Source organism: Typopeltis vanoorti, chromosome 12 (genome assembly GCF_054136105.1).
Source record: "Typopeltis vanoorti isolate ZY-2024b chromosome 12, IOZ_Tvanoo_1.0, whole genome shotgun sequence".
NCBI lineage: Eukaryota > Metazoa > Arthropoda > Arachnida > Uropygi > Thelyphonidae > Typopeltis > Typopeltis vanoorti.
The window spans coordinates 137,570,380-137,586,287 of record NC_143560.1 but is presented as its reverse complement, the minus strand read 5'-3'; the positions used below and the strand labels follow the sequence as shown (position 1 = coordinate 137,586,287).

General features: G+C 35.5%; 1 protein-coding gene across 5 annotated transcripts in view; it reads left to right on the top strand.

Moving 5' to 3' along the window:
• Positions 1-15,908, top strand: part of LOC150101248 (uncharacterized) — a 392,942-nt gene that overhangs the window by 149,226 nt on the left and 227,808 nt on the right. The window lies entirely within an intron of this gene.

The following is a 15,908-nucleotide window of genomic DNA, read 5'->3' as shown; positions in this document are numbered from 1 at the left end:
GAGTCAAATCGGATGTTCATAACAGCTCGTTTTATGTTCTCTTTCAAGACATGCAAGTTGGGAATGCCACCAACATACGCAACGGATTTCAAATACCCCCACAGCCAAAAGTCACATGGAGTGATGTCCGGGGCTCTAGGCGGCCGTGCTGTAGGAAAGAACTGATTGATAACCCTCTCATTACTGAAATGCTGTCGTAAAAGGTGCTGTACTGACATTCAATGTGTGGCCGTGCTCCATCCTGCATAAAAATTATGGAGTCCAAACATTGTCTTTGCTGCAATGCAGGAATGACAAAATTTTCCAGCATTTCTCGATAAATCTCTCCAGTAATGGAGCAAGTTACATGACCTGTAGGGGTAATACGCTCAAAAAAAAGTATGGTCCTATGAAATTGGTTGTGAAGCCACACCACACAGTTACTTTTGGAGAATGTAGTGGTACTTGCTGGATCGCTTGGGGATGTTCAGATGCCCAAATTCTGCAGTTGTGAGTGTTAACCAACCCATTCAGATAAAAATGAGCCTCATCACTCCACAATATTCTCCAAGACCAGTCATTGTCAACCTCCATTTGGGCAAGAAACGTTAGCACGAAGCTGTGCTTATCCTAATCTACGGTAGTTATGCTTACACACGACTGAACTTATATGGATAGTAGTGAAGCATTTTCCGTAAGATTTTCCAGACTGTACCATAAGCCATGAGCTATGGCACGAGCGCTTGGACCAGTACTGGTCCCTGTGTCATCGAACACTGCAGTAGCAACGTCTGTTATTGTCTCTTCTTGCACTGCTTTCCATCCTCTGCCAGGTCTAACTCCTAGTGATCCAGTTTCTTCAAACTTCTTAATCATAGCTGACATAGGACCTGTATGCAGGTTATGAAGCCTTCTAAATTCCCGAAGGGCTGCTATGGCATTGCACTGTTTAAGGTAAAACAACTTAACAAGTCAAGCATTCTGAGGCAAGGTAGGAAGCATATTGAGCACAATTCGTCAGTCATTCGAATAACTGCCTGAATGTTCCCAATCCCTTTTTAAGTAGAATTGGTGGAGCTACTGTCACCTATGCACAGTAAAATTTGCATAATCCTTTTTACCTGCGTTTACTGCAAATATTTGACTGCTTTCGGCTCTGCCAGCACCAAAACTTCGCCTATTGGCGACTTTTGGTACTAAACCTTTTTTTCGTGGAATTCATCTCCCCATGCCTTCAAAAGTCTCAATATAAAATGTGGTCTTTTAGCTACAGATATTCAAAGAGGGAAAGTTAATTTATGGCCACCCTGTATATATATAAACTTTGCAAAAGCAGATAATATTTGATCAACAGAATAATATGAATAAAACGAATAGTCATTCACAGTTAATATCAAATCCAGTAATTCCATGAGGAATTCTGCATCATATAATACCACAGAAATACCTTAAATGCAAAAGAAATGCCAGAAGCTGATGATTGGACACCATTCCGAGATGTGAAGACGTGAAATTAATTCTCAAAATGAAATAGAAATGTAGAGGCTCAAGACCTTGCTGCTCAAGGTCTTACATTCTTACCAAAGTAAGAATTTGGAAATAAATACCATAAAGGTGGCAAAATATTTGGAAAAGCTTAGAAATGCAGGAAAGACTGACAGAACAGTGGTATAAAGTATTCAAGAGGAATGCAATCAATCAGGAATATCAGGTAGCAAAAAGCATCAGACACCTGAAATGTTCAAATGCAGCTGGAGTAAATCATTTTCAACCAGAAGTGCTCAAATATAAAGGTATATAAAGTTAAACTTTGGCTGCATTGCATAATTTAGGTCAGGATCAGTAGTTCAAATTCCAGATGATTGGAATAGGATTCTCATAGTACCTATGTATAAAATGGGAAATAAATCTGAATGTAAGAATTACAGAGGAATTTCCCTATTAAGTGTTCTAACTAAGTTTCCAGATAAAAGGCACATGATTAGTGGTGTTTCTCATAGACAGCTTATACGTTGGTTATGCATTACTAAATCATTTAAGGAATTGACAACGTAGATAAGAATATAAATTAAATTACACTTTAATAAATATTTCCGATATTTTGGCAACGTCACATTGCCATCTTCAAAAGGAACTTACAAAAAAAAGGCACGTAGACGCTATAATACAGTAACTTAAAATGAAGTGATGAAAATATTGTTCTCCTGAAAGTCCTGTTGGTGCCCCCTAGCAGGCTAAGTAGGTGTTCTTGGCTGTTGGGCTGAAGGTCTGCTGATGTAAGCCTTCCAAATTTGGGGCTTCCCAGCTTAGTGGTGTGCTGCAGGGTTCTGTTCTTGGACCGCTACTTTTCAATTTGTTCATTTGTTTGCTGATGATGCAGAGTTGGGTAGAGCAATAGTGAGTGCACAGGATGTCAAAATTTTGCAAGATGATTTGGATAGTTTGGAGGACTGTGCTAGGAAAAATGGATGTCAATTTAATGTGGCAAAGTGTAAGGTTATGCACTTTGGGGTGAAAAGAATAGCAGCAGTATATCGCATTGGTGGAACCGTACTCCAGGAGATTGATGAGGCCAGGGATTTGGGTGGATAGGGAGTTGAAGTTTAAGGGGCACATCGCAAAAGTGGCTAAATCAGCTCATCAAATCACTTGGTTGATGAAAAATACTTTAACAAGCAGAGACAAACAGGTTATTGTTCCTCTGTATCGAGCCTTGACCCATCTAGACTACTGTGCCCAGATTTAGGTGCCAGGGTTTCTTCTTGGTGGAGAGGATCCAGAGACGAGTGACCAAGATGATAGCAGGTCTATGGAATGAACCTTATGAGAACAGGCTGAAGATTTGTGGGTTGCAGAAATTGGTTGATAGGCCGAAAAGGGGTGATATGATTGAGACATTCAAATTACTGAAGGGTTTCTATAAGATTAATTCAGAAGATATTTTTGAGAATAGGACTGGTGGTGGGAGGACTAGGGGCCATACATCCTTGTTAACCACACTGAAGCTGGGCAACAGTGTGGTTAGCAAGGGTGCTAGAGCCAAGTTTTTTACTTGGAGAGTGGTGAATGAATGGAATATACTGTCAGAGTCTGTTGTGGGTGCTATGACTGTGAATGAGTTCAAGGTGAGGTATGAGAGATACTGTGTGAATGTTGAATAGTTGTTCTTGACATGATGTTAGGGCCTCCCTCGATGAGTCTAAGGACTCCTTGGAATTTCCAATAATAATAATAATAATTAGATTCCAAGAGAAAAGTCATTTAAAACTGTATGGTCTGAATTAAAGTTGTAAAGCAGTTAAAATTGAAGTAGCCATAGGAAATGACTTGTAAAATCAAGAATGTGGTGCATGAGATAATGCACCACATCTCCATTCTTTTATCATCTACATGAATTGTAATTATGAAGGAAAATGGCATTAAAGTATATATTAAAATTGGAGATATTCAACTTTACTGTTTACTTTATGTTATACTAAGAAATATATTCTGTACAAATTTTCAGGATTCTTTAACTAAATTGTTCAATTTTGTTAAATCTGAATTGCTGCAACATCAAAAAAGACAAATCTCTGAAAATAGGCAGAAACTTGATAAATATGAACTACTTTCTCAGTGGAGAACAAGTAAAATATTCTGACAATATATTTAGGTACAATTTTTAGAGTGGAGATGGCAAATCTGAAAATAAACAATATAATAAGCAAGCAGGTTTGGTGATGAACCATTTAAGTGAATTTATATGGAATAAAAGAGATTAGCCAAAACAGGATGGATGTGAGAGTTCAGTTAGAAATAAAATGGTTCTTCAAGGGGCTAGAGATGAGCCTGTGAGAGTTCTGAGAAAAATAAGTGAGTAAATAAATATATTGCCATCAATGGCAGAATCATATTAAAAATTAAGATAAGAAATTTGACATTGTTGACATTCAGGAATGTATGAGTAGAGCTTATTTCAGGTGGTATAGTCACTTAAACAGAATGGGAGAGAAAATGTTAGCAAAATAGGTGTTTTATGGCAGGATAAAAGGTGTAAATGCTTAGAAGAATGAAACACAAGATCTGACAACATTGGTCATGAAAAATAGCAGCCTAATTTGAGGAACAATTATTAATAGGACGTTAGTAATAATGTAAACCTAATTATGTAAACATGATTATTCTCACTTTTTTTTTCAGTGGTTTAATTTTTGCATGTCTCTCTACATGCTGGATGAGCTTCACTATTACCTGAAAGTTGTGTGAGGCAAGAAATGACTACTTGGATTTTGATTTTTTTACAGACTTTGATGAATATGAAAGTAATGATGTTTTACCTTCACAAATTATCAATAATATAATGCTATAGGCAGGGCTCCAGAAATCCACTTGCCACAGGTGAGTTATCAGGGACAAGTAGCAAGTGAATTTTCAGCCTCATACTAAATGCATTCATTTTAAAACATCAGGGACAAGTAGCAAGTGAATTTTCAGCCTCATTCTAAATGCATTCATTTTAAAACATCTCATTCACTGTCAAGTTATTTGATCACAGATGGCTACTAAGGAATTTATTAAAGAAGTTTTATTTTCAAAGAGTTGGAAATAAAACTTCTGGATCTGAAATTCATGATTTGAACACTACAGCATTCCCTTTTAAGGAATCGCCCAAACACTTATATTACACTTATATATTGACTCCTGATTTCCAAAAATACCCCTCCTTTCTTTCATATCAGTATTATACAGTGCACCATTACTCATATTTCGGTTTTCATTTCACTCATAAAGCTAGAAAAATTAACTGCCATTATGTGCTATTGTTAAGGTGCTTTATTTGAAAACAGTAAATCTTGCCTACTTAATAAACAAAACAGGTAAGTTTTTCATATTTCATTTTAAATTAAATTCCAGTTATTATTTCCAGTAAATAAATTTTATAATCACAATTGTTAAATAAAACTCCTAGATCCCTAACTTGGTCAATTTCTTCTAGTGTAATACTGCCAGTATAATACACCATTAGATATCTCATTGCACCAAAATGCATAACCTTATATTTACTAACATTAAACTGACAGCTGTTTTTCCACAAATTCCAGCTTATCCAAATCATTTTGCAAATGTTGCATATCACTTTCATATTTGATTACCTTGCCAATCTTTGCTTCATCAGCAAACTGTTTGTCTCATGTTAAATCCTTCCCATTATCATTAATATAAAGATTGACTAGCAATGAACTGACTTATTCCTGTGGTATACCACTGGTCACGTTAAATTTTGCATACTCACATGTCTTTTTTATATGTCAATCAGTTATCCTCTTATCTAAAGTAGTAACTTATAATCCAGTCCCATATTCTCCATCTTATCCAACATCTTCCATGCTGAATCCTGTATAAAGCTTTAAGAAGTTAAAGCTTTTGACAAGATTCAGCATATCTATTCCTCTTTTCTAATTCAACTGTCACATTATTATAAAATGTGAGTGAGTTGCTCAGACATTATTTTCCCTTAGTAATTATGTTATTAGTAATCATGTTACACTTCAAAGTATAGTTTCTTTCATTCTATGCTATACTATCTCTTACCAACTTTTTCAAAATCTTCACTACCTCTCTGAAGATACTAAATAAGTCGGTAGTTAGATACATCAGTCTTTGCACTATCCTTGTACAAAGGGATTATCATATATTTTTTCTACTCTTTAGGATAATCTTTCCTGTGCTGAGACTCAAATTGTACTCTAATTGTATGGGTCAAAATAACAGCCAGTATGTGCTGGCTGTTATATTAAAATAAGTGCTCAGCTGAACAAAATAACAGTTCAGCTGAGCACTCTTTTAGCATCCAGGTTGATATCCCATCAGTCCCCATTGCCGAATCCTCCAACAGCTCTAGTGCCTCTTCTTCATACCCATGAATTTCATTTAGTGTAGTGCTTGTGGAGGGATTTTTTTAACCCTCAAAACAAAGCTCATTGAGCTCTAAGTTGCAGACAACAGTTTCATAGCTTTTATCAAAATTGGCACTCATTAATTGAACAGTCCTTCTGCATCTGAAAAAAATGTACCATCCACACCGATGAGAGTTATTCTTTCACATTCATTCTCTTTCTTTTACTTTCAGCATAATGATAAAATTCTTTTGGGTTGTCTTTAGCTTGTAGAACCACTTTCTTTTCATACTCACACTTATCTTTCCATACAGTAGTTGTACCTAGCTTGCACCTTATAATTTTCATACCTGACTCCATCCTTGTGTATGAAGTATTCCTTCTATGTCTTTTATTTATTTATTTATTTATTTAAAGAATCTCCTGCTTAAGAAAATTCACTTTCATCTTATTTATTCTTCAGCTTTTAGGGTCACATTCCAATCATGCATTATTTATGTATTTTTTTTAAATGCCTATGCACTTCCCATCCAGCAAATGATATCATGGTACCTAGCATGATTAATTGAACAGTCCTTCTGCATCTGAAAAAAATGTACCATCCACACCAATGAGAGTTATTCTTTCACATTCATTCTCTTTCTTTTACTTTCAGCATAATGATAAAATTCTTTTGGGTTGTCTTTAGCTTGTAGAACCACTTCCTCAGTTGGTCATAATTTCCTGCTTGTAGTTCAGCATGTAAACTTTCTTGAATGGTACATTTCATAAACTTAGCCACTTTCCAAGTATGGTATGATCACCATTACCAACTGGAGGGCAGAACAGTCACATCTTTAATTACCCCTCATTCCACCCCATATAGTGCTTCTGTCACATGCTGTCTCTCTATAGTGCTTCTGTCACATGCTGCTTGAGGGGGGTTGTCTTGCAACAGGCTGTCTGCAATATAAAAAATGGTCAGTAGTATTGCAATCATAGCTTTCTACCTTAAGTGGATTCAAATTATCCTCTATCATTAACAACACGTCCCTCCCCTTCCATCTTGTGCATCTTTCCTAAAATACTTAATATTAGTTAGCACATCTGCTTATGAGAGCCACATCTCACTAATGCCAATAATCTGAGGTTACATTGTATTCACTAAGGCAAACTCAATCCCTGTATTTTTTATGCTTCTGGCATTTGTGTACAGACATAAGTTACGTCTGTATATTTTGTATACTTTCCTCTCCTCTCTGTAGTCTGTGTGACTCACCTGGACAACTTTCAGGTTCCTGTTCAGATCTAATGCTGCACTTAAACAGACATCCTTGCACATTATTAATAAATCTGAGCTGGACGAACACAGTCATCTGTTCATCATAATCACGACCGTTATTAATCATGTTTGTGTTATTAATATAGTTGCGCACTAAGTGTAAGAACTACTTAGTTGTGCTTAAGATTCCCACATCCTTCACATCATAATCTAGTTTCCCTGATTCTCCATATTATTAGGTTTTATACCAATAAATAATTTCTGGGAAACTTGATTATGATGAGAAGAATGGAAGATTATTAACATTTCTGCTATTTCTGATACTAAACACATTCAAGTGGAGGCTAAAATCGCATCTTCTTTCAGACTCACTCCACACATCCAAGAACTCGCAACCAATCCTAGATAGCCTACACATTGAATCATTTACTTTCATTCATAGCCCTTCTTAATTCTATGTTTTATATATAGTTTCCATGTTATCATTATTAAACAAGTAAAATATTTCTGCTATTTTGGCACAATTTTTAGTGAAAAATGTCAAATTTAATATAGAAATAGACAGTATAAGCAAATGGAGCCAAATACATAAATTTATATGAATTAAGAGAAGAAAATAGCCTAAACACCAAAGCAATGATATACATGATGGTGCGTACACTGATTTTAACTTATGGATTTATTGAGTTGGGTTAGAAATAAAGCATTTGAACAAAGATTGGAGACCCAAAATATAAGAGTTCTGAGTAAAAAATAGGGGAGTGAACGGATGGCATCATTAGCGGAATCATATTAAAAATGAAGATGTTAGGAATGAAGTTAACATTGTTAGCATTCAGGAACACATGAACAGAGTTAATCTCAGGTGGTCTAGGAACAAAAAGGTTAGCAAAACATATTTGGTGCCAGGAAAAATATCCAGTGGAAGACAGAGATTTAGCTGGATTGATACAGTTAGAAGTGCCTTAGAACACTAATTAAAAGTTACTGAAATAAAGAGCCAAAAGGCTTCACTTCAGCGATGCAAAATTATTTAAATTAAGTGGATATTGAATCCAACATTATTTCAAAGCCGAATAGAGAAACTACAAGAGTTTTATGCCGAATATAGAAACTATAAAAGTTGCAGCAGATCGAAGTGCAAGCAAACCTTTCATGACAGGGGCAACTCATGGGAAAGGTGGAATAAGCTCTGATCACTTTCCTTAGTATTTCTGCCAAAACTTGTATAGTTTCTATATTTGGCACGAAACTTGTAGTTTCTCTATTCTGCTTTGAAATAATGTTGGATTCAATATCCACTTAATTTAAATAATTTTGCATCACTGAAGTGAAGTCTTTTGGCTCTTTATTTCAGTAATTCTTGGTGCCTTTTGGCAACTCATATAGTAAAGTTTAACTGCTGCATCACTTCAATCTGGGTCTACCTATCTACTGATGAGACCTCAACAAAGGTTGAAACTGGTCTGGGTAGTGACCCCCCCCCCCATAATGTATAACATCATACATGTCCACAAGGAGATGTGCTTTACATTATGGGAAATACTAAGGAAAGTGATCAGATCTTACTCCACCTTTACCACCGGTCGCCCCTGTCCTGAAAGGTTTGCTTGCGCTTGGGTCTGCCAAAACTTTTATAGTTTCTATATTTGGCACAAAACTCTTGTAGTTTCTCTATTCGGTTTTGAAATAATGTTGGATTCAATATCCACTCAATTTAAAAAAAAATAAACAATTAAAAGATCTGACAATATTGGAGTCCTGAGATAATGGACTAATTTGGAGGGAAATTGTCAGTATGAAGTTAAACATAATGTCATCTTGATCATATGGTACCATCATAGTATCCTCTATATCTCTTCAGGATTCATATCAGGAATTTGATGGTAATGATGAATCCAAAGCAGACACTATCTATTTATCTGCTGAGATCTGCAGTTGTTAAATGGAAATTCACTGTTGATAATCAGCATTTTATTATACATTTTCATAGTGCATTGAAGTATGTAATTGAGTCAGTGCATTTTTTATCACATTCCATAGGAAAGTAAGACATTTATTATTATTTTTTTTTTTTTTTTTTTTAAGTTTTTTAGACTGCTGATTATTGAGATTTTCTTTGAAAGTTATGTCACTTTTTACCCACCTGCTTGTTGTTCACTTGTGTTTGTTTTTACCACTTAATGTGAAGCCTTGATTTTTAATTCTTAATTAAAGTGGCAAGTGTTTCTGCAGGAAATCTTAATTGTGTCATCACAACATTAATAATATATACTGGGAGACTCCAGTTCTTTCTTTGTCACAAACTGTCACTATCTTTGTAAGACTTAAAATAGTTTTAAGCATGTCAATTGAAAGTTTATCAAGGTCACTTCCATAATGATGCTCTTTAGTTAGAAAGACCTGTGTTTGAATCCCATCTAGTACCTGAAGAACAAGTTTTTTTATCATCTGAAGGTGAGCTAGTCAGTTTCACGTGGAGATAGCAGGGGTGTTTCCTCCAAGAAACTGAGGTTTTTCATCCTGCAAAACAGGCAATCTGGCCATTAGAATATGTAATTTGCAGATATAATACACGGGTCTTAGTTGGCTTTGGCTGTAATTTCCTGCAACGAATTTAATCAAGGTTAGTTCCAAAGGAGAATTGCAGTCTATCAAAGAAGCTGTTATAAATGCTAAATATATCATTTAATATATCTATGATTTTGTAAACAGAGTCAATGTCACTGGGCAAGGTTGACACATGTTCTAGGAGTTTCAGGAAAAGAATCTTTAAGCTGTACTGGCCCACCCCTGTCCATGGGTTAGCTACAGATCTGTCAGTGTTGCAGTTACTGTTTGAAGAAGTTATTATTATTATTCAGGCCTCCATGGAGTCAAAAGACTCATTGTAGGAGGTCCTTTCTAAGAAACACAGGTCTATCAAGACTCATCGAGGGAAGTCCCTTCCTAGGAAACACAAAGTCGATCATACCACTCCTTAAACGTATTGACCGTTCTCACTCCCACCACTCCATCAGGCAATGCATTCCATGGTTCAACCACCCTCCATGCAAAGAAACCACTCTTCACCCTCTTTCATAACTTCCAGGGATGGTCCCTTGTCATGATTCCTTCCCGCTGTTCAACCAAGCGAAGATATTCCCAGTGTCAACCCTGTAACCACCTCTCAACAGTTTAAAAGTCTCAATCATATCACTTCTTCTATCCACCAAACCCTGCAGTCCACCCTCCCTCAGCCGATCCTCATAACTAACATTGTTATGAGGATCCAGATCTGAGAACAATAATCTAAGTGTGGTCTGATCAGAGTCTTATACAACGGGATGATAACCCTTTTATCTCTGCTGGTCAGTGTCCTTCTCATTATTGCAGCAGTCCTCTGTGTTAGCTTCACTACCTTTGCAATATGTTCCCTTAATTTCAGGTTTCTATCAATCAACCCCAGATCTCTTGTCTCCCCCACTTCCTCCAGTTTTCCTCCCATAGAGTATGCAGTGTCCCAAACCTCAAGACCTTACATTTTGCTGCATTAAACTGATGCCACCATTCATTTGCCCATCTATCTAGCTTATTCAAATCCTCTTACAGGGCTTTCACATCTGCACTATTACTAATAACCCTTCCCAGCTTTGCATCATCCACAAACAACTGAATATCCCTTTGCAATCCATGGACAATGTCATTGATATAAAGGTTAAACAATATCGGTCCCAGTACTGAGCCCTGTGGAACCCCACTTGTAACCTTCTGTCTCTTTGATATTGCTCCACTATACACAACTCTCTGATACCTATCGGACAGCCAATCCTGAATCCAATTGACCAATCTGACATCCAGACCCATGTGCTGCAACTTGAATATCAACATATCATGTGGCACCCTGTCAAATGCCTTTGCTAAGTCTAGGAAAATGGCAGTATATGCCTTTCCCTCATCTAATGCTCTTGTAACTTTATTATAAAAGGCTACCATATTGCTAAAACAAGACTGCCCCTTCTCAAATCCATGTTGACTCATAGATAACATTATCCTCATCTGCCCAGTACAAGAGATAAAAAGGAGATCACAAGACAGGTTGTTATGATGTGCTGCCATAATTACCAATCTTCGGATTGATATACCAAAGAAGATATGAAGGACAGGAGTATCAAAAAGAGTTCAAATAGGAAATTATTGGAAACCAGCTTGGCAAGTTCACATTGTAGTTTAGGCTCTGTGTGTGTGTATATGTTCATAATATAAGATGATATGCATTTACAAAAATTTAACAGCAGAAAGTAACAAAAATAGTCAACACATCTTCAAAACAAGCAAATTAAAATCTGCTGAACACATGAAGTGTACAAACAGCTCTGACGAAGGCTGAAGTTAATTAATACTATAAGGTTTTCAAAATCACAAACTTCCCTGTACATAGAACTAGTGCAGAATCAGCCAAAATGGACATTAAAAACTCACACACACACAAAAAAAAAAAATCCAAGTAGAGTAGGCAAGACTTGGTAGGTATTATGTGAATAATGGGTCTTCTGCAGTGAGTCTCCTGACTCTATGGAAATGCCTTGAGAATCATAACTTGAGGTATTACTGTACATTCAAAATGGAAATAGTACCATAATAGGCCTGTGAACATACAATGGCCATAAATTCCTAATGGTATCACTGGTAGTAAGAAATGCCCCACAGTCTGTAAAGATCGGTAATTGATCTCATATGTACACCTGTTTAATAAGTCCTTACAGCAACACAGGTTCCAAGTGGAAAGAAGGTAAAATTGTTCCACTGCATAAAGGTGGAACAATTTTACTTTGGTGATATGGCTGTGGCTACCAGCAGTCTTCTCTGTGGTTGTCACCATGGGTTTGTTAAAGGGAGATCATGTTTTACTAATTTATGTACTGTAACAAATACTTTGGACAGGAGAGATGCATATACAGCAGTGTACTTGGATTTTGCAAAAGCTTTTAATAGACTGCTACACAACAAGCTGTTAAATAAATTGAAACGAATGGGATTGGATATCAGACTTATGAGTTGGATCAGTGACTGGCTGTCAGATAGGTATCAGAAAGTTGTATGTGTGGGTGCAGTATCCCGAAAGAGGAGGGTCACTACTGGTGACTGAGAAGATTCACAGATTGAGAGAATGCAAATTGCAAAGCCTCATGAATAGAAGGAGGAGGAAATGATTGAGACATAAGTTAGTTAGGGATTGTTATCAAGTTTACATGGAAGAGATATTTCATACAGTGTGAGAGAGGTGTAGAACAAGAGGCCATCCCTGGAAATTGTATAAGGAAAGTGTGAGCAGTGGAGTGAAGAGAAGGTTCTTGTAGAGTGGTTAAATAAAGGTGAGTGGATTGAATGAAGATGTGAGACATGGAGGCTTCATGTGTGATAGTGTTTATCTCCCATGATTAGTCTCTGACTCCATGGTGGTCAGATGTTAATAATAATAATTATTATCCATTTGGAATGTTGACACCTTTAGCCTGTCTTGTTATCCAGTCGTTCAATTTATTTTTTATATATATATATATATTTTTACTTATGTGTCCTCTCTTCTCATTTACCAATGCTATAGAAAACACACAAAACAATTCCCCTTTTCTGGTGTTTGTCTTCACATCTGATAATGCTGTATAATCAAAGAATGCAGTTGTTCTTTTCAACCCCCCCCCCCAACACACACACACACACACACACACACACCTTAATCGTTCCCCCTCCCTTTCCTTTAAGTTCTTCAGTAGTCCTTACAAGTTAACATATAGTTCATCTTGTTGCCCACTACAAAGCTTCATCACTCAGCATCCCCAATTCAAAGTACAATACTTCCTTTTTACTTTACTCTCACTTAATCTATTTCTAATATTATTAGAAATAGATTAAGTGAGAGTAAAGTAAATACTACTTTACTTACTAATTAGATCCTATTTGTACACTAGTACTAATAGGTAGTACTGTGGGTTTCACAATCTTTTGCATGTGTTTTTTTTTTTATTTTTTTATTTTTTAAGTATAACTCATTAATTTTCATGAAATCCAATCCTCCTCCTCTTTGCTATCCTTAATAATGGTGTAATTCATTTCTTGGGCTTGCCACTTTGAAGTAATGGCCATTTCTAATCTTCATTAAAAAAATGAAATTGAGTAGTTCTTATATTGATATTATATTTATGTCAACTGATTCAGATGTATAGTTTAAGTTTTAATTTTAAATCCCAAGGATCTAGTAATTATTATTACTAGATCCTTGTAAATTGATTTTTTAAAAAAAATTAATTTTATTTTTTATTTATTTATTCTATGAAAAGAGAGGGAATAATGAGCAGGAATATCTTAAATGCTATATTGGTATCTTACCAGTCATTACAGTAAACTCTTGTTTATCCAGCTGTAGTGTGGCTGGATTGTTTTGTTTACAGCTCTCACTTTACAAACTTTCCAAGAAAGTGAATAAATGTTTAGAATAAAGATAACATATAAAATTTTCTCATCAAGTGGATAATAAAGTATTATTTATGTAAAAACTAAACTTGCTTAAATGCAAGCATATATCCCACCTAAGATGCAAAGAATCTTTATCAGGGCTTTTCAACTGAAGGAGTTAGCTGGTTTCATACAGAGGTGGCAGGCCTTTTCCTCCAAGAGACTTTAAGTTTTTCATCCCACAAAGCAATCACATAGTGATTAAAATACATACAGACGTAATACATTGGCCTTATAGCCTAAGTTGCTTCGGCTGTAAATCCAAATAAATGAAACCAAATAAACCAAAACCTGTCTCCCACCCCCATCCCCTCCTTTTTACATATATATTCTTATTACTATCATATTCTGATGGTAGTCCTGAACTAGTTTTTCCTATACCACATTGAATCAAGTACATCCTTGTTATAATGATTAACTTTGTATGATTCTTTTTAGTTCTAGCACTAAAGAAGCCAAGAAATTTGGTTGAAAATTGTGCTCTGAAAAATAAGAATAACCTTGTCCTGTAGTTGTATCCCATAAACCTATCTCTGCTTTAGTGATGCCTCTTTGAAAGTAGCCATAAGAAAGATTACACAGAGGTGCTCCATAAGTTATTAAATATGTTATATAGTGATGTTATGGTTTATTAATTTTTGTTTGATATGATGGGTTTTGTTGTTTAGATTAAAACATTCTTTTAAGAAATCAGTTAAAATAATTAAACCTTTATGACTAAACCTTACATTAATTATAGTACATTAACAGCGCAGTGAAAAATGAAATCATAAAAATGCTGAATTGCAGATCTGTTTCCTATTTTTTTTTTTTCCCCTAAAAACAATATTCAATTTTTCTTTTTATGTTTGTCACCCACATATGCACTGCACTCTTGTATGTTAATAGAACTGCTGACCATATGCATGATAAACAAGAAGTGTTTTAGCTGTTTTAATTATTTACAAATGCTTATATTCTCAGAAGCTACTTCAGGGATAGTTGGGTTCCTGTTAAACTCCATTTAACAGGAACTCTTTTGCAGTAGGTGATTCAAGTATTGAAAGTTTTAAGGATTCTATGTGGACCTCTATTAACATGCCAAATATACCTGTATTAAATTCCATCTAGGTCCCATATGACAGCTACATTTGCTGTATAATAGATTTGCACTTGTTCAGTTCATTAAATATTCTTGCTTAATGGTGCAGTGTAAATTTCTTGACACAAGCATGAAGTTTATTGAGATAAGATAAGATGGATATATTGGAGGTTAGTGAATTGGTCTGTTACCCAAGTAGTCATTTTGTGCTTAATGCATGAATTTTGATGAATGGAGACTTACTGTTTCAGTGGAAAATGACATTTGAAATCTAATTTGTTACTTTTTCTTTCCTTTAGTGTTACATGGTGATGATCAGCATTTGTTTCAGTAAAATTATGTGGACTTCAACTAATTACTTTAATTTCCTGATGTTTCGACCTTCATATTAAGGTCATCTATAGTACACACGTATGCACAGACACACACACACACACACACACACACACACATATATATATATATATATATATACACAAAGACAAATTATATTACATTTCAAACAGTATGTCACAGTGACAATGATTTCATCAACCATTATTCTTCTGGCCTGACCTCTAGTGAAAAATAAATACAGCTTTATTCTATTTATAACATCATCAGAGAACAAATTCATATAGATAGAATTAATACAGCCACCCTGGAGTATATTGTATTCATTGCACCTGTAATTTGTCCTATATAGGTGAAACAGGACACACAATTCCTGTCAGAAAAAAAGGAACATAAATGGCACATCAGATTTAACAACTACAGTAAATCTGGCCTTTCTGATCATGCCCTGTGAATACTCTACATAGAATTGACTGGAAAGGCACCTGTTGCTTACATCACGGCAAAACATGGTACAAGCGTAAATTTAAGGTGGCCTGTGAAATTCTTATCACCCACCTTAATCTTAACAATAATGGTGGTACTCCAGGGTGGCTGTTTGTCTAAAAATCCAAAGAATATGGATGGCACATATTCTACTAACATAACCTTTTGGTCTAAGAATTAATTATGATTAGGATATATAAGTAATCTAGTATCTTAACTCTAATATAACAACACCTATGTTAAATTATGGATTAGGCCACCACTTTTGCTGTATTAAAACTATATGAATTTGTTCTCTGATGATGTTATAAATAGAATATAGCTCTGATGTAGTTTTTTTTTTTCACTAGAGGTCAGGCCAGTAGATGCCAGCCTGGTTAGCCTTATCTGCTCTCCA